Source organism: Motacilla alba, chromosome 7 (genome assembly GCF_015832195.1).
Source record: "Motacilla alba alba isolate MOTALB_02 chromosome 7, Motacilla_alba_V1.0_pri, whole genome shotgun sequence".
NCBI classification, from domain to species: domain Eukaryota; kingdom Metazoa; phylum Chordata; class Aves; order Passeriformes; family Motacillidae; genus Motacilla; species Motacilla alba.
This window is the reverse complement of record NC_052022.1, coordinates 30233031-30250524: the sequence shown is the minus strand read 5'-3', so window position 1 is coordinate 30250524 and position 17494 is coordinate 30233031. Positions and strand designations below refer to the sequence as shown.

The 17494-nt window shown below is 43.6% G+C and overlaps 1 protein-coding gene across 9 annotated transcripts in view; it reads left to right on the top strand.

Moving 5' to 3' along the window:
- The first annotated feature begins 3208 nt into the window (after positions 1-3208).
- The window catches only part of MYO1B (myosin IB), a 107923-nt gene continuing 93637 nt past the window's right edge, over positions 3209-17494 (top strand). For 8 of the 9 annotated variants that reach the window (XM_038142181.1, XM_038142177.1, XM_038142179.1 and 5 more), the window contains exon 1: positions 3722-3798. The gene's annotated coding sequence lies outside the window, so the exon portion shown is untranslated. Of the gene's footprint in view, positions 3404-3721; positions 3799-17494 lie in introns of those variants that run through there. The other variant, XM_038142173.1, reaches the window with a different exon arrangement.

Below are 17494 nucleotides of genomic sequence, written 5' to 3'. Positions count from 1 at the left end.
ATTGACATCTAAACTGTTTTCCACTCTATCAAGGAAATGCTGTATTTATGGGGTTTTTTTGGTTTTGGGTTACTCTTGCTGACTCAATTTCTTCATTTATGGATAGGAAAAAAAATTGATCTTGCCTAGTTAATCTCACCATATATGGAAATTTTATCTCCAAAAATATTAAATAATAAAGACATGGCAATCAGTGAATATCCTTCAGTATGAAAGATAAAGAAAAAATAGGGATGATATATTTTTCTTTTTTTTTAGCAATCACAAACTAATTTTAAGTTACAAATAATAATACCTGGCTTAAGTACTGATTTGCTAATTCTGGTATTTAAAAACATGGTTCAACCAGCTCATTTGAGAAACCTCCCATCCAGTTTTAATTGATACCATCAGGTGTCTGTATTTCTGGTGAGCTATCCTCATCCTAGCACCATGAACTGAGTCTAGATTCCTTTCCCGCCTTGCTGCAAATCCTGACAGGCTGTGCAAATGGCAGTTCACAGTAGTTTTGTTCTCTGAAGTGGCTGGGTCAGCTCTTCTTTCCCCTCTCTTCCTTGCAAGGTTGGCTAGGAGGTGCTTCCAGCCCCTGACTAGCACTCTTCTGATTGCCAGGGACTGTCAGAGGCCACTCCAGGGGCTGTTGTGTGTTTGATTCATGGTTTGTCTGGCTAAATCATACCCTAAATCTCCACAGTTTGGCCCTTTCGCTCTCAGTTTCACAGTGGGTTTTGTACCCAGCTCCTTGCCTTGAGAAGCTGTAGACTGTAAGGCGGCAATCAAGAAACTGTAATTCTTGATTGGAAGCATCCAGAAAAAGAAAAGGAAAAAAAAAGTCATTTGTAAATAAGCAGCTCTGAAACTGCTCTGATGTACACGGATGTTTGTTACAGCTTTTGGTAAATTGAGATGCAGGACCTGCAAAAAGGGATGCAGACATATTCCCATTTTCTTCTCTGAAATGGCTGTAGGCTGTTGGTGAACAAAGCCCCTGCCTATGCCCCTTCAGGGTGACATCTGTGGGCTAAAGAAAGCATATTCAATGATTCAGTAGTTGGAAATTCCCTTAAATATCCTGCAGGTTACGCTTCGTGTTTGAGAGAGACCTGAATGTGTGCTGAATACTGATTATCCCTGATCTCTTATATGGCCCAGGAGATACTATTTGCCTTTAAGAAAGGAGCCATATTTTACAGAAAATAATTCTTGGTGTCTGACTGATCATCTGTGACCAGGCATGTCTTTCAGTATGTTTATTATTATTATTATTATTTACTGCAGATAATTTCAGTGGTAATTATGTAGCCCAGTAGATGTAGTAAAATGAAAAATATTCTAGATTGAATTGGCTACTCTTTGCATGGCACTTACTTGTTTTGTGGAAAGAAGACAGGTTTTGGGACTAATGTTTCTTCCTTTGCTTGCTCTACGAAGCAAAGAATGTAAGATACAGTGACAGGCTGCTAATTCACATTTTATAGTGAAATTGGAAAATTGCCTGAGAATAGGGATGGATAATGAGGTATCTTCTTTCCCACAAACCTGAAACAAGGCAGGGAATAGAGTGCTGGAAGGCTGGGAAAAACTCTGGGTAATTTTTGTTTGTTTCCTGGAGGACAAGGCAACTTCACAAATATATTATAAATATTATCTGTGTTATAAATATTACCAAAAATCAACAGTGGTCATGGATGGAAGTTCTGTTTACAGGAATCTAAGCATCAAATGGGCAGGAAGAGAGCACCTGAGAAGGAACCAGTGTTACCCCTTTTGAAGCACCATGGTAGGACCATGGAAGCAAAGCTGCACTGCTTTATTCCCCTGTGACCCTTCTCTTTGGATCAAAGGGAGAATTTTAACCTCTGAGTAAAAATTTTGTATTTCAATGCTATGACAAGGGCTTACGATAGTTTTAATGTATTAAGTTGAAATATGTACTTTCTCAGTGAAATGCTTGCAGTCACTGTCTTGGGTTGTTTCTTTTTGTTCTGTGTGTGTTGTAGAAAATTAGTGTTGAGTGGACAGTAGTTGCTTTCCTTACTGAGACTTGTTTACATTTAGATTTGGAGTAAATGAAATTTTAAAAATACATCAATATTGTTTCCCTTTGTTATTTGGGAAAGAATGCAATAACTATCTCCCAGAAAGTAAGTTGAGTCATGAGAAAAGCACTTACCTGAAGGGGTAATGGTGCTGCTCAGGAATAGTTCTTGCCTGTGCCTTTCTCCTAAAGAAAAATTAAGCTGAAAGCTAAACTATCCTCCTGAGAATACCTGCATCAGTCTGTCACTGTTTCCACACAACTGAGTTTTGACCAAGCACTTAGTTCTTCAGCAGGAAAAATATTTTGTTGAAGTAGTTTTTGACCACTTCTAATGAATGCAGTAATTAATTTCACAGATATAAAAAAATAAGGGCAAGACAAATCTTAGGAGCTAAGTATCTGTGCTGAAAATAATAAAGCAGTGATGAGTCTATGAATCAGCAGGGTTTCAAGGCTCTAGTTCCTGGGATGCACCTGGAAGCTGTCTCCAACATTTCTACAGTTACAGATTTGAAAATTGTGAAAACACCTTCTCTTTCTATAAACAGAACGACTACAAGAAAGATGTGTATCTGAAAATGTAGTATTGACTTTGAAATACCTGAAGGGTTTTAACGAGGAGGGGTTTTAGAATGCATATTGCATCTTCACAGTGCGATTCTGATCGCATTGAATCTCGTGATGTTAAGCTGGATTTCTTCCACATCCTAAAGAGTTCGGGTTGTGTATCTGCAGTTCAGGTCCTCTTCTCACTGTTATCTAGCAAATATAGGTTTAGCTTGGGGTTGTATGGAAGCTAAATGCTGTTTAAAAGCAACCCAGCTTGGGAGAAGCCTGCTTGCAAACACGAAACAGTAATAAAATGTGCTAATTGGTTTCTTAGGAAAAAATCACCAGCAGTGAAACTTTTCACACGGGGTATTTCGCCAGGAAGTGTGTCAGTGTAATATACAGACCTGCATTCTCCATCTCATCTGTGAATGGGGAGTTTTCACGGGGGTGGGGAGAAACCTCAGTGCCAGAAACACAATATGAGCCCTTTAGGGCTTTTTCTTTTTTGCCCCTCCTTTCGCACAATAGGGCAGTCGCTCTCCATTGTTGGCGGCTCCTGCGCTTATCAGGGGCAGGATGGGGCAGATAAGCTATGTTTAGTCAAAGCTTGCTGAAAATACATTCGGCTGCTTACACTTAGCTGAGAAATCCCTGAAAACATTATTGCCCAAACCGACTGGGAGCTGTTTGGGTTGCGCACCAAAACAAGCCAATTTCTCTTTTCACTCAGTTTTTCACGGCTCAAGGTGAGGGTGAAAGAAATGAACTGGAGAACTGCAGAGCGGGCGGGTCTGAAGCGCGGGACACCAGGTGAGGAGGGCGGCGGCTCGGGGGTCGCGGGGGTGCGGTGCAGCCCCGGGGTTCGGGGGTCGCGGGGGTGCGGTGCAGCCCCGGGGTTCGGGGGTCGCGGGGGTGCGGTGCAGCCCCGGCGTTCGGGGTCGCGGGGGTTCGGTGCAGCCCCGGGAGCGGGCGCAGCCCAGACCCCGCGCAGGGAGCGGTGCCCGCCGGGCGGCGCTGCGGGCCCGGGGCGGGCGGGCGGCGGCGCCTCCGCCCCTGCCGGGCGGGCGGCTCGGGGCGGGGAGGGGCCGGGGCTGAGCCCCGCTCGCTCCGCTCGGGCTCCTCGGCAGGGCAGCGTCCGCCGGCGGCTCGGGGCGGGAGGCGGCGGGCGGTCGCGGGACGGCGGGCAGCGCCCTTCGGCGGCAGAGGTACAGCTCCCCCGGGACTCCCCGGCCCGCACGGCTCCCTTTGTTTGGCGGCACGGGCAGCCCGCCCGGGACACGCCGCGGGGATGGGGTCGGCGCTGCAGCGGGCGGTGCGGCGGCTCGGCGCCGGCTCTCCTGTGAGGAGAGGGCGGCGGGGCTGGGTGCGGGTGCCGGGCACGGCAGCCCCGGCGCCTCCTGGGCGCCCCTTCCCCGCGCAAAACTGCGGCTCCGGGACTCTCTGCGTGCGCTGTGGCCGGCGTGGAGCTCCGGTGGATGGCAGCGGGGCTGGGACAGCTTCATTTGGGCACGAACGCGGTGCGCACACACCGCGCAGGGACGGTCCGGGGCTCGCTCCCTCAAGTATGAAAGTGTGCGTGTGTGCGTGCTCTTTCTGGGAAGAGAGCGTGGCATCTGTTTCTTCTTGTCTAAAATAATTACCCTGTGTGCGCGGCTTTCCTGCATGCAAAAGAACGGGCTCGGCTGTGGGGCTCGGGGGAACCGTGGGAAGAGAGCTGGTAACTTGGAGCAGGATGATGGATTCTGCTGTCGGGTAACAGCAGAGGAAGACTTGAGGAAGGGCTTTCCAAGGCAGGGTCATTGTCCCAGAGAACTTCCCTGAGGGGACGGCTTGGTGTAGCCTCCCAAGGAAGACAGCCCGTCTGCGCCCATGGAGGATGTTGGGATTCGGTGTGGGACGTCTGCTGCCGCTGTTTTGGGAAGGGCATCCCTTTGTTCCTCGGAGTGGCCAGGCTCCCCGCTGGAAAACAATGGCCTTCCTAGCAGAGCCACAGGGAGCGGGGCTGGCGGGGCAGGCACCAAGTGGTCCAGTGCTCACTTGCCTTGCCTACGGTAGCTCTGTGCTCACACGTGCTGTTTGCCTTTTCCACTAATTTTATGCTCTGAAATTTCAGACCTTGTCATTAAATCAGTCGCTATGTATTTAGTCAGGACCACTATTCTAAGGGACAGACGTAACAGGAACGAAATAAAAGCTAACTGCTGTTAAAATGTATGTCAGAGAAACTATTTAAAATCTATCCAGATTGGAAATGGCCACTGGCATAAAGGTCAGGTAAAACTCCTGACTTCGCGATTTTTGTGTGGAATCATGAGCCTTCCATATCCGTCTGTCCTATTGTTAATTGTGAATTAAGGCTGGCAACAAGCTGCCCATCCTTCCCTGCATGAATCATCACTTTGTCAAGCCCTGTGTTAAAAACAAGGCTTTCCCCAAAAGTGTGCAGTGTTAAAGAACATTAATAGTCTGACCCATCTGTTAAAGTAAAGTTCAGTCCTTGGCTGCTTTTAAACGTATGAAAGGTAAAGACATTCTTCTCATCATGTGCTTTTATTTCCAGTTGTCCCAGGCCTGAGTTTAAGAATGTCCTCAATTTAGTGCTTAAAGCAATGCGCTGCCTCTGGCTTAATTTTGTGTGAAGGTGTGAGGGTTGGAGCGTTCCCACTCTTCCCAAAGTAACATAAAGTGGTCACTGCTTGTGTTGGCTTGTAGCAGTTACAGGCCTGTTAGGTTGCCACAAGTTCCTCCATATCCTTAGGATGTTTCTGAAACACCTTTGTGTGTTGGATATGTAAAAGGGTTCTGGCTCCTTATGAGCACCACGGACAGATTGAGTGCTCAGCAAGGTGAAGGCAAAAGGACTCATGGAAGCATCTTAAATCACAGAAGTGTGCCTTTTTTTTTTTTTTTTTTTTTTTTTTTTTTTTTTTTTTTTTTTTTTTTGAATAGAGGCGCTGTTAAATCACACCTGTGGGGAGGAACTCTGTGGAAATGATGCCAGGGGCCGGCAGTTTAGCTCTGTCGTGTTAGCCCTTTCAGGCATTGTGCAAGACTCGATGTAATTGCCTTTAGAAGGGCAAATGTACATTGCAAGCCTACTAGTGCTTCTGGGGGAAGGGAAAATAAAAGTCTGGCGAATGAGGAGAGGAAGTGGGAGAGAGCAGTTGGAAACATAAGCAAAGTCATTAATTTTTCCCACTGTGCACTCTTAAGAAACTGCTGGCAACATACTGGAGATACTCTGCCTCATGGAAGTGTCAGGGTCTCGCTTCACATGATTCTCTGAGATCATCTGGTTTCCCTGAGCTCTGTGGGAACAGAAATTCCTCATGTTGGAGTCTGATCTCATCTTCCTTCGGCAGCAGTAGTAGCAGTGGCTTGGGAATTGGAGAGGAAGGTGAAGAAAGTGCCAGTGGGACGGTTTGGGGAAAAGCTCAGTTCTGGTGTAGGCCAAGCTGGACGCTGCTCCCTCCTTTCATTTGCCTTGTGTGGTCAGAGCTGGGACAGATGCTGACATACCCACCCAAGTTCAGTGCCCTTTCAGACTGCTGAGCTTATTTAGCACAGCCCGTGCACCAGAGCGTCCTTTGAATCTTACCCTATGTTTCATTCATCTTTTTTTACTGCATTAATGAACAGCAAACTGAAATGGAAAGTGGTGGCTTGAGTGACTGTACGCATCAAGCTTGGGGAATTTCCTGAGTTTGATGAAAGACAAAAATAAAGGGGGTTTTTCCCCTCCCTTATAGCTATGTAGTTAGTCTGTTAAATTCTCAGAGCCTTCTAAGTAGCCTCTTCTGTTTGTTGTGGGACTACTGGCAAAAATTTTAGGAAGATTGAAGTAGCAATGACCAGCCCTGGAGTCTGTAACTTGATCTACAGCTTTTTCTCTTCAACTGGGAAAGGAAGTAACAGCTCTTGTTACACCCTTATGTAACCTCTCCATTCATAACCTCCAAAAAAGAAGGAAACCAGAGCTTGATTTCTGATGTATAAGCTAACATCAAGGCATGCTTTGTCATAAAGAAACAGTAAAGAATAACATTTTCTTCTGTTTTGCAGTTCCCAGAATGGAAAAAAAAGCCCCAAAATCCACAACCCTACCAAAAGTTAAACATTTTAGTTTTGTGCTGATGGGACAGTGGAAATCTCTGCATCTCTTTGTCACATGCTGTGAAGTAGTTGTTAAAGAGGATACTGGAACTACAAGAGGGTGTTTTTGTGGGTCTTGTCTGGTGTGTTTGAGCATTAGTCTCAAAACATTCATCCTTTGCAGTTATGCCCCAGTTTGCTTGTGGTTTGGGAAAACTTTGGTCTTTTGGTATGTATTACTCCAGATTTTGGTTCTAAACGGTGTGGAGACCAGGATCTCTTTTTTTGGTTTATTTTGCTTGGTTTGGTTTTTTGTTTCCTGATAGTGGCACAGCTTTTAAAGAAAACTGTACAGAAAGGTAATCTTTTTGCTTCTCCCAACTCCATTTTACTGGGAAATGTCCCATTTGGGATCACCAAGGAAACTTGTATCCATTTTTTGATATATATTTTACGCTTGATAGCGAAGTCACCATGGCAATGAGAAAGTTTCAGTGAGAAAGACTGGTGCTTAAAAATACAGTTTCAGAGGCTGAGAAGAATTATCAAGTCCCCTTTCCAGATGCAAACTGGTTGGGGAATTCTTCTATGCAGACCGTAAAGCAGGAGTAATGGACCCCAGAGGCCAGAACAACATCCTTTTTCCAGTGCTCCCACTTTTGGGAGGAAAGCAATGGAGAGATGGTCTCCAGCCTGAGTGACCACATTTAACCCTTCAGCAAACAAGCTGAAGGCTCAAGAAAGGAATCAATAAGTACCAAGGAGTAAGGGCGAGAAACATTTACTGTCACTAAGATTTTCTTTCATTTGCAGGGGCGGGGAGTGGTAATTGCCTTTTCTCTGGCTTTGTGAAGTGCTGCTTTGCAATTGCTTCTTCAGTGTGGATGTACTGGTTTACTTCTCCTTGTTCTCCCTGTCTTGGAGAGGCAGAAACCCTTCCAAGGGTCTTCTACTGGCAGAAATCTTTATGTTGTTGGGCAGGAGGACCATGAGAGCAAAAGAAAATAAGAGCCTATATCAAGGAGCAACAGAGGAATACGTGCTGAGTAACAGAAGGGTTGGCGGGTGTTGTACTATCAGAAGTGCTTCTTGTAGATTTCTTTATTTTTGAAATGAAGGCAGCAAGGAAAGACTAATTTTTCCTTTCTGTAAGCAGAAACCAGTTTTTAAAAGCATGTGACCACAGCCTGGTCAGCAGTGGTACAAGTTTCCTGGGCTCACAAATATGCTTTGTATGTGAGCTCTCTTGCTGTTTGCTTGATGCTTCTTTTTCTGTACTATTCTATAATTTTCATCGTTTGTACACTCCAAAGTGCTACTGGGGGTACTTTGAATTGAAATAAGAGTACAAATATAAAATTACAAATAAGAAAAATTAAACTGTAGGCTTTGCTACAATGAGAAAAAACCCAGGAAGTGAGGTTTCTACTCTTTTATATGCATTTTCTTTATGGAGTCTGTTCTCCTTTTGTCTACAAGACTGTACTGGTGTTTGAAGATCTTTGAAATCCTGGGCCTTAAGGTAACCAGCAGTTTTTATGCACAGTGGAGCATATGCAGTGTCCTGACACTGTGCTTAAATCCTTGCCAGTAACCTTTGAGAACCTGCACCTCAGAAATGAGGAAACTGCTGAGTGCTGAAGGGTTGAATTCTGTATCTTGGGAAAGCACAAGCCAAGGAAGTTACTCTGTGTTTTAATGCCTTTGTGTTAAAACAATTTGAAGCACAATTAAGGGTATCCTTAAAGACACTGTAGTGAGAAGTCAGCCCTGCTGTTAGGAGAGGTTTTAAAGGGAGTGAGTTGCTATTAGTCCTCTGCACTGTTTCTCTATGGAAGCAAATAAGCAACTTAACATAGAGACACTGGTGAAGAGATGAAGGGGTGCCATTTTTTCTGTGCCTCTGGGAACCAGTTCACTGTCCACTTAATAGCTTGGCTAGAGCTTCATGTTTGAGGGCTGAGAAGAAGGCTCCTCCTAGCAGAGCTCACGCTTACCTGATGTGAAAGAAGGGATACCTAGGATGTCTAACTTCCAGCAAAAATAACAGCTGCTCTACCTTTTCATCAAGAGAGGCTTGGAGACAGGGCAGCAGAAAGGTGGCAGAGGTTGAAAGGCAGATAATTTTTGGGAATAGTTAAGGCTACAAGATAAACATGGTTGCTGGACTGTCTGGAGAGCCTTACTAACTTTTACATGTGCAAGTAGGTCTGTGACTGATGGAGCATTTGAGATTTGTTGTGCAGAGCAAGCTAGGGAGGTGCTAATTCCCTGTGAACCTTTGGAGAAGGAAAGAGTCGTTGAAGGGGTGAGAATCAATCCCTCTCTCTATGAGGGAATATTCCTGGTAGTGATGAGGAAATATTGCTCAGGATGTACCAGGAATCCTCTGTACACCCTGCTCAGTCAAGATGGTTCAAATAGGAGATGGGGCAGAAAAGGGTGATTGGGATGGTCAAGAAGGATGGAAAAGCCACTGACAGGGAAATGGGCAATACTGGCTATGCATTATATGGAATGAAGTCCATTGAAATAAACTTTTATTGATACTTCCCCGTGAGGGAGAAAACACATTTAAATTTAAAACCAAAACCAAACCCCAGCAGCATTAGCAAAAGCAAGAAGAAGTGGATATTAGTTGATCAGGAATAAATTTAGTCTGTGAATAAGGCACACCATAAGGACTGTTTCTCCTGGAGAAGGCTGAAAAATGACACTCTGGAGCAGTGCAGTGTGGTAGTCGTGGCTGTGGGGTGCAGTGGTCTGGAGCACACAGAACAGATACAGCTTCAATTGCCATTGTTCAGCTCACGGGCTGTCAGGCTGACAAGCTAAAAGGGCTCTGGAGATTACCTCCAGTGATCAAAGAGTGCAGGGCTCTGTTGAAACAAAGTTCACTCCAGGAGAAACCCTGGAAAATCTTTTGGCAAGCAAGGGCAGAGCTGGAGCTCCTTGTGCCTTGTAACATTTCTGGAACACGGGGAGCTTGCCTGTATCTCGTGTGAATAGAACTTTTTGCTTCCTAAAAACTGCCAGATGATAGTTGTCACTGAAACACAGCGAGGGGAAACTTAGTAGCTGTGAGTGTGTGCCGAGTTTGCCTGCCACGGGACCGGCTGTTTTCCGTCTGTGCAAGGGAGTTGCTTTCTATTGATGTTTAAGAAGGTGTCCCTCTCTAAATCTGTGAAGTGTTCTATTTTATTTGGAAAATCTCTGTTTATCGTGCTAGTTGTTAATAAAACCACTGTCTGCTGGCTTTTAACTTCAGGGACATCTGGACAAGAGTGATTACCGTGTGTTGAAATGCAACTTCATGAACTGCTCCCATTGTCTGAAATATCTCTTGTACAATATACAGGAAGAGCTGGAGATGGCTGGATTTAGAAATTGATGACTTTTATCCTCCAGTTCCAGGTGTCTATCTGAAAACTACTGTTGAGGATGAAAATGACAAAATAGTGGATATCGGTCAACCACTTGAGATGAGCAGACGTGACTTAGTACATGTAATTTATTTAAGCCTTACCTTCTCTTAGATTTTTTACCATCTTAGGTTTGGGCAAATAATGCTTCCTCTTCCTGCAGTGCTTGCCTCCAAATTATTTTTTTCCCTCCCTTTATTAAAAAATAGCAGTGTCTTGCTGGACCGAAATTGATGTGCAGAATAGACAGTGATGGCAAGTGGTGGGGTGAAACCTTGCTCTGCTGTTTTACCTTGGCAGCTACCCCTGGGAGAAATAGCACTAGTTGGGTCTGACTTCCTGCAGGTTTTTCTCTTGTGATGTGATTGACTTGCAAAGAAGTAATAATTTCCACTTGAAGCTTTTTCTGCAGCTAGGGAATTTCGCAGAGCAATTTTTCTGCTCTGTGGTACTTAATGAAGGATTTGTTCTCCTCGAAGCCCATGTCTCTGATGGAACGCTTGTGCTCAGATCTCCTCTCCTGCTTGCTTTTGCATGCAAAATCAGCTGTCCTGTTGTCCTTTACTCTGTCCTTTTGAATGAAATTCAACATTAGACACATCTGAGACAGTAGATGCATAGACCCAAGAGATGAACAGCTTGCATGATTTGTCTTATTTTCATAAAATACTAGGCTGAAAACATTCCAAATCTTACTTACAAATATTTCAAGGACCCCATCAGTAAGGTTTTCAGGAGGCGAAATTGCAATGGGCTAGAATAAGACTTTTGGGGTGGTATTTGGGCTACTTCTTTTCCTCCTGTTTTAAATGGAAAAGGACAGGGAAATTTTTGCTTTACCAGACTTTTACTGCTTGGAAGATGATATGGGTGCATGGAAACTGTGAAAACAGTGAGTGCCACTGGAAGCTGTGAGTGCCAACTGCTCTAGGGGTTAGGGTGTATGCTCAGTTATTGTGGCTGGCTGATGCTGGGTAGATACAGGCACCAATGCCTCTCCTGGGATCTGGATTTCCTGAAGCTCCTGATTAGGTTTGTGTTCATCTGTGACCGGTTTTAAGCCTGGTTCAGTGACTGTCGTGCCGACTTTCTGTGGCTGCTTTTCCTTCTGCTGTTGGCAGCTGAGTGCAGCTGTGGTGTTACCTGGCCTGTTATTTCGTTTTCTGCATATCTTCAGGGCTTATCACCCACTGCTTAACAGGCAACAAAGCATTTGAGCACAAGATTAGCGTGTACTCTGGTATTTTAACCCTGTAGTATTAGGACATCTCTTAGTACCTACCTTACCAACGATGTAAATTTGTGTTTGCTCGGGTTGCTCCACCTTGAGCAGCTCTTTTGCCTGTATCAGGGATGTGTGGTTGCCGTGCTGGCTGCAGGAAGGCGAGGCTTGCTTTCTGCCCATCTGCTTGTGTGGAATAGAAAATAAAAATCCCATTTTGGTCAAATATCTTGATTACAGCTGATTGTTGGATTGCTCCCGAGGGACTGAAACCTCAGGTGAAAGAAGTGATCTGACTTTGTGAGGGCTGATTGACTGATTGTAAAGGTGTTTTGTGGGCATCTGCTACTGAGAGCTCTTTTGAACGCAAGCTCTAGTGAGGTGGCAAGCTGCTGGTGTGTGACATACAGCAAACAAAGAAGATCCCCTAATATAAACAAACACTACCTTGGTTTTTGTGCCCCTGTTCTGCAAATGTAACCTTTGGATTGGGCAGGATCCCCCAAAATTGGCAGAAAACTTTAAGCGGCAGCTTGAAAGATTAAGATAATCAGTTTAAAAGTGCACCCACTGCTTAGTGGAGTTTGGCTGTCCAGTAGTAAAACATTTTTTGGTTCCTTTCCTGAAAGAATGAGGATGTTTTCTATGTGTCCATATCCCTTACAACTTTTTCTAAGTTGTGTTGTCCAAACACTGTCAGTCTGAAATCTAGTCTTTGGTTTAGGGGGAGAAGGCAGGAGCTTTGACAACTTTTGGCTTTGCAGTCACGTTTTGTTCCTTATTTTGAAAAAGATTCAAGGAAGTCTTAGCAAGGTGTATGCAAAAAAATGGACCTCCTTTGTTACTGAATACTTTACCCCTTTCTGTAGATGTGGACCTGGAATGATTATAAAACTCTGTGGCTGGGAGATGACTAAGAAAAGCCTAAATATAAGAAACCACCATGGATCCTGTTTCTGCTGAACTCAGTGGGAATTTAACCAGAATTTTGGACTGTAAATAGCCTTGGTAGTGAAGACCTATTTCTAGATGCATTGAAAACACCCAAGGTGTTATCCCCATTAAACTAATTAAAGAAAAAAAAAAAAAAAGAAAACAAGGAGTCCAGAATAACCATTTACATAAAATGCCACTTCACACCTATAATCTTTGGAGCCTGTCAATATCATCCAAAATGTAAAGGAACGTTTTAAGGGTAAAAATGGAGTAGCAGACATATTTTGACTGTATTTTCACAGCTGCTAAAGAAGAGTGCCTTAGCAACGTTGAAAGACCCAAATGTTTTTCCCAAAACCTGGTGTGACTGACCCAGATGAGTTAAAGCGAGGCAGAAAGTTGACTTAGGAAATAGATCAGCCCCAGAGTGTGATTACTGGTGGCAGTTATTGTGTTGTGGTTGCAAAATAATTATCAGAAGTAATTTGAAGACATGTACTGCTGGGACTGTAAAGTATGAATAATAGAATAGATATATCCCATGGTCTCATAGAGCAGGTAATATCCATGCTAATGTTATTCAAACCACTGGGAGAAAAATAACAGAAAGTAGCCTTAGAGAAATGCAAACACAGCCCCCTCAGGCTGCTGAATTAGTTGGTTTTTTTTAGTTGGTTTTTAAGGCAGAGAATGAGGGCAAAGCTGTATCTTCTGCATACATGGCTCATGTGATTTTGGTTTTGTGGTAAGGCACTGTGCACCTTTTTGGTGACACCAGAGTTGTTCATAGTCTCATCATAATGTGAACAGAAGCCTGAGAGAGGCAGCTCTCTCACTTTAGGCGAGAGATTACTGCTTAGTGTGGGTTGTAACCAAGCTGTAAATAAATGTAAAAATAAAAACCACCCCACCCCCACACCTAAACAAAAACCCTAAAACCCCCCAACAAGCCCCAAAGAACTTCAGCAACAACCGAACCTCTCACTTCTTCATTTTTGAAGAACCTGAGTCCTGGTAATGAAGGAAGTTTCGTCCAATGTTTACATCCGGAGGAGATGATGTCCCAGCAAACATTTTGTCCATGTCCTAATGCGGGCTAATTATCCCACTATCAGTTTTTCTAAACTGCAGTTAAGTCTCCATTGTTAAACTATTAAAGGACGATATTGCCTCAGTGGTTGCAGCTGTTTGTTCAACAGTACCTTAAGTACTGTTGAACCTGATTCTTTCTTGAAAATTACCCAATCTTTAGATAAATGCGTGGTGTTTGGTAGCAGAGGCCAGCGGAGCATTCGTTTCTCCTGTGGAATTCTCTGGTCAGATCTTCTGTCATCTAAATTGCAGTCACCGGTGCGAAACTGCCCTAATCTGATGTTGCTGAAGGGCTGTTCCCATTTAGCTGATGCTGAATGCAAACATTCCTGCGGTCCCAGTACAAAAACACCCCGTAATGCCGCATTTTACTTCTGTAATTCATCAGAGCTGCTTGTTGTGAAGTGCTCGGGGAATCCGGTACACGTGTGTGATGTTCGGTGCCCACGGAAATGTAAGAGAGGTTGCACAAGGCTTCAAATAACAGCTCTTGCTTGGTAGGTGAGATGTGAGAAACATTAGCTAATTCAAAAGCTCCAAATTATAAACTTTTCCAGTTTGGAAAACACTGATTTGTGCAGTAGGACTGTGAGAAAGGAAGGAATTCAGAAGCTCTTCAGACACTGGCGAAACCAAAAGGAAAGATGGAGAGTCAGAGGAAGCCTTTAAGTTCTTTGAGTGCTTTTACTGATGATGTGATATCCATTAACATTCCTTCCTGAAATTCGTCTGTCACGTTCCTCAAATCCATTTTCTTGCAGGAAAAACACCATTTTCTTGCAGGAGAAACAGAGGGCTGCAACATGGAGCCGGTTTCTGCACGCTCTTTTCCACAGGACATGGATGTGTCAGAGCAACAATTGAGAGCAGTCCCAGCTGGGAGGGAGGGTGCAGGTGTTCCTGGCAGAGCAGATGGGAGGGCTCTGGAGGGAAAGCAGGGCTTTCCTCTGGATGAGATCAACGCTTTTTCACACGTTCTGATGTCGGGAAATGCAGCTCTGAGTGAAAAGGGCATTGTAACAGTTCAGCTGCAGAGTCTGCCTCAGTTTGCCTGGTGAACCAGCACAGGGTGTTTCCAATGAACTTCCACCTTTGGGGCATCAGCCAGAGGCTGGTGAGACACAAGGTTTGCTGGCCAGCAGAACAGGATAAATTTAAATCCTGCCTCTTGCTAAATTGATACTTAGGCTTGTCATGAGCAGCAGCATGAGATGATGGTTGCAGCCCCTTCTGGTTTTGTTTTGTTCAAGTAATGACATTGTGTCCCTGGCTGCTTTTTGTAGCAGTGGCCTGTCAGTGTCCCCACCTTGTGTGGGCTGATTCCTTCTGGACTGAGGAAAATGGGAAGGGGTGGGCAAGCATAATTACAACCTGTCAGGGGCTCAGGATCAGACCTGGAACATCAAATCAGTTTGAATTTCACTACTGAATTACTGCTGTTGCACATCGTCCCTGTTAAGAGTTAAAAAAGGGGGGTTATCTTCTACAGAGAGCTGGTTGTAGTGAAACCAAAGACTTGTGTTGTTGGCTTTGTTGGTTTTTTTTAAATTTTTTTTTTTTGGGGGGGGGTGTTTGTTTTGTTTTGGTTTTTTTTTTGTTTTGTTTTTAAATAACCAGAACTTGAAGCATATGTGAGTACATCTGTGTCAGTTTTGATGGTAGGGAAATTTTCCTCTTGCCTACAATGCCTGGAAAGAAAAAAAAAAAAGAAAAAGCCAAGCCACCTCTGCAGCCAGTGATAGTTCCAGTGCACCAAACTCTCAAGTGTGAGCTAAGGACTGCACAGCTGTAGGAAGCTGCTGACAATTGTTGCTGTTGCGCTGTTGGAGGGTGATGTGGAAAACCTGGGACAATTCCATCAGGTGCTGTATGCCAATAACAGGGCATTACTTCATTTCCCCCGTGGAGAATGTGTGCGTTTAATTGTACAAGGCTTTGGGGGTTTTGCCTGTTCTCTGCATTCTCTTCTATTTATAGCTGTCATTAGCTCTTTTTCCAGAATGGCCAATGATAGGGTTGCTGTGGCTGTGGGATGCTGGGATTTTTAATTTGCCATCCTCGTGGCCAAGAGGGGCAAGAAGGTTTTAGATTCAACTGAAAATCTAAATTTTATCCCAATCCCGGGCCCTGCAAGCAGTGGATACAACAGTCTGTGTTTTAAAAGGCTCTGTGTGGTGTGGGAGTGTGTGGATAAAAGCATTTTAAAGACACAGCCTGCCCAGCACTTCTCCTCCCAAGCATGTTGTCCAACATAAAACAGATCAAACTGTGAAAGATTACTGAATAGACTTTTAAAATATTTTTCTGAGAATGGAAACATGTTGCATATGTTCTCACTTCATTGAATTTAAGGCTTAGATATGAGACCGAGGGGAGGAAGAACAGATTTGACAACTGCCTACAGAAAAAGGAGATATTTTGAAACACTGCTGATCTTTCCTTTAGGGACAAGAAGGGTAAATGTGGGAGAAGCCTCAAGTGGTAAGTGGGTGTGGGTGAGACCAGAGAATGCTGAAGGAAGAATCTGATCCTCCTGATCTTTCAGGCACTGCGAGCAGGTTCTGGTCCCATCCCTCTCCTAGATCTGGTTCTTGAGTAGCATTCATCTTCTTAAAGGTGTGTGAATGCATCCAAAAGAAGAAGCCACTTGCTTTTATGTTTGCCACTGCTTCCCCAACTGTGGTGAGCACTCTGTCAGCAGTGCTGATGGGAAATACTAACAGCTGCAAGACATCTTTGAGTGTATGGCAAATACTTGGACATGCATTTGGATTGCATTTCTGAGCTTTTTCTGAAGTTTAGCCATGTAATGTTGCAAGGGCTTGATTATTTTTTTTCTGTGTAGTGTGCTGATTTTTGACATTTTTTATGAAGCTACTTCTAAAATTAGCATTTGGTATTTTGACAGTGCTATATATTGATCTTCTACTACATTCTTCTAGTAGATTATTTTCAGTTATTAAGTCCCATTTAATTGATTAATATATGTTTAAACAGTGTTGGTTTCTCTTTGCAGTGCTTTTCCCCCCCCACTTTTTACCTCAGATAGACAACTAAATTATCCCACAGGCTGGATTTTCCTTTGGTAGCTAAACCAGAGCAGGGAACACGACTGGATTCCACCAAAGCAAAGGCTAACAATGCTGCCATGACAGAATACTCTTGAATCATACCTGAGTTTTAACAAATTTTTGCAAAGGCTAGACTGTTGAAAGTGGCTTTGAGCAATTAGTGTTAAATAAGTTGTCTCAGCCTGTTCAATTTTTCCATCATTTGGGTTTCTAGTATTTTCTAGCTTGCAAGTTGATGAAAAATATTTTAATCATAGAATGCTGTAAATTATTGTGGAAAAAACAAGCTAAAAATTAACCTTTGACCCTAAAATGGAGCGTTTCCAAGATATTGATAAGTCAATATCTGTATGCAACTTTTTGATCCAACTTATAATAGTACATAGTGTCTTCCTGCACCTCTTCTGCAAAAAAACATGGCACTGAATTTGGGAATACATGGATATTTTTGATGGGTTTGGCTGCTCTTGCTCTTGAAATTCCCAAGCAGTGATGCATGAAGTGTGGTAGGTGGCATGTAATTTCACAATGGTAAATGAGATATTGTACTTAGAACTTAAATTTTAGGTTTAAATTGCCCTTATTAGGGTTTTGTATTGGCTTTTTTTATATATTTGGCCACAAACCCATTATTTAATAAGTTCCATACTTGAGAAGGGCTTTATTTTTTCAGCCTTCGAAAGTTATTTGAGCATTAGTTGATGTATGGGAAGTAATTAGGTCACTGAAACAAGATTGGTATTTTAAAGAATTTGTCTTAATGGGATGCAGAAGTTGAAGTGATACCTCTGAAAAGATTCTACGAATGTTTAAAATTATTTTGGTGATTCAGAGAGGTGAACTTTTAAGCATAAAAGTATCTTTCTCTACCAAAAATATTTGTCCAGTGTTTCTGTTTAAAATAAATGCTCTTTTGTTTGTTTAGCAGAGTTGACTCAGCTTTGGTTGGTTACCATAGTTCAGCACTGTTTTTGCATTTCCATGTGAATTTCTAGTAATTCCCAGGCTTGGTTCAGGTTTTGGGGATCTTTTTGTATCTCTTTGTTAGCTGCCTGTGGAGCTGTGC